Raw genomic sequence first — 1,122 nt, forward strand, 5'->3', positions numbered from 1 at the left:
GAAGACCATAGAAGAATTGATGCTTTTGAGTTATGCTGTTGAAGGAGAATATTGAAAATGGGCTGCCAAAAGCACCAACAGATCTGTGTTGGAAGAAGTACAGCCAGAGTGTTCCTTGAAGGCCAGGATGGCCAAATTTCATCTCTCATACTTCAGACATATTGTCAACAGGGACCAGTCGCTGGAGAAGGATGTCATATTTGGTAAGGTGGAGGGTCAGAGAAAAAGAGGAAGACCCCCAACGAGATTGATTAGCCAAGTGCAGCATGGCTAGTGATGTTGGCCCATGATAGGGCAGTGTTTCATTCTGTTGTGCATAAGGTCACTATGGGTCGGTATGGACTCCATGGCACCTAACAACTACAACCACAGCTTTTTTTTTTTTTTTTTTTTAAGTATCAGTGCTTATGGGTTATATTCATTAAATTTTTTTTTTATTATTATGAATAGACTGAAAGTTTACAGAGCAGTTTTATATTCACCAAATCATATACTTTGTTTCATCTCAATGATTGGTATCCCTTCAATGTAACATTACTTATCCCAACTCCTTCCTGTGTTTCTTGTTTCCATTCATCTTTCCCAACCCTTGTGAACATTGTCTTTGGGTAAATGCTGCCCTTTTGATCCAGAATGATTGTGGTACCTCATTAGTGTTATTGTCCCTTCTACATTCCTGTTTATTCCTTGACTGAAAATTGAGCTATGGGGGTGAGTTTAGTTCCACACCCAAAGGGTAACCAAGAGTCATAGTCTCAGGGTTCTATTAGTCTCTATCTTACTAGTAAACTTCATTTTCTTTTATGATTCTGAGTTTTGTTCCATTAATTTCTCCCACTCTAACTAGGACCTTCCAACATAATCTCTTTCAGAGCAGTTGGTATGGTAGCCAGGCACCATTTAATTCTTCGGGTGTCAGGGTTGTAGAGACTGATGTTCATGTGGTCCATTAGTCCTTTGGACTGATGGTTTCCAAGCGTCATCAATTTCCATCACTCTTCTTTCCTCCAGACATAGAAAGATCAACAGATGATGGCTGTTCATGAGTTCTAAAACCCCACTCACTACACATTAAAGTAGGACACAGAACATTGTCTTTGTGGACTATTGTTGTTGTTGTTA

The sequence above is a fragment of the Chrysochloris asiatica genome, unplaced genomic scaffold (genome assembly GCF_000296735.1).
Source record: "Chrysochloris asiatica unplaced genomic scaffold, ChrAsi1.0 scaffold00143, whole genome shotgun sequence".
NCBI classification, from domain to species: domain Eukaryota; kingdom Metazoa; phylum Chordata; class Mammalia; order Afrosoricida; family Chrysochloridae; genus Chrysochloris; species Chrysochloris asiatica.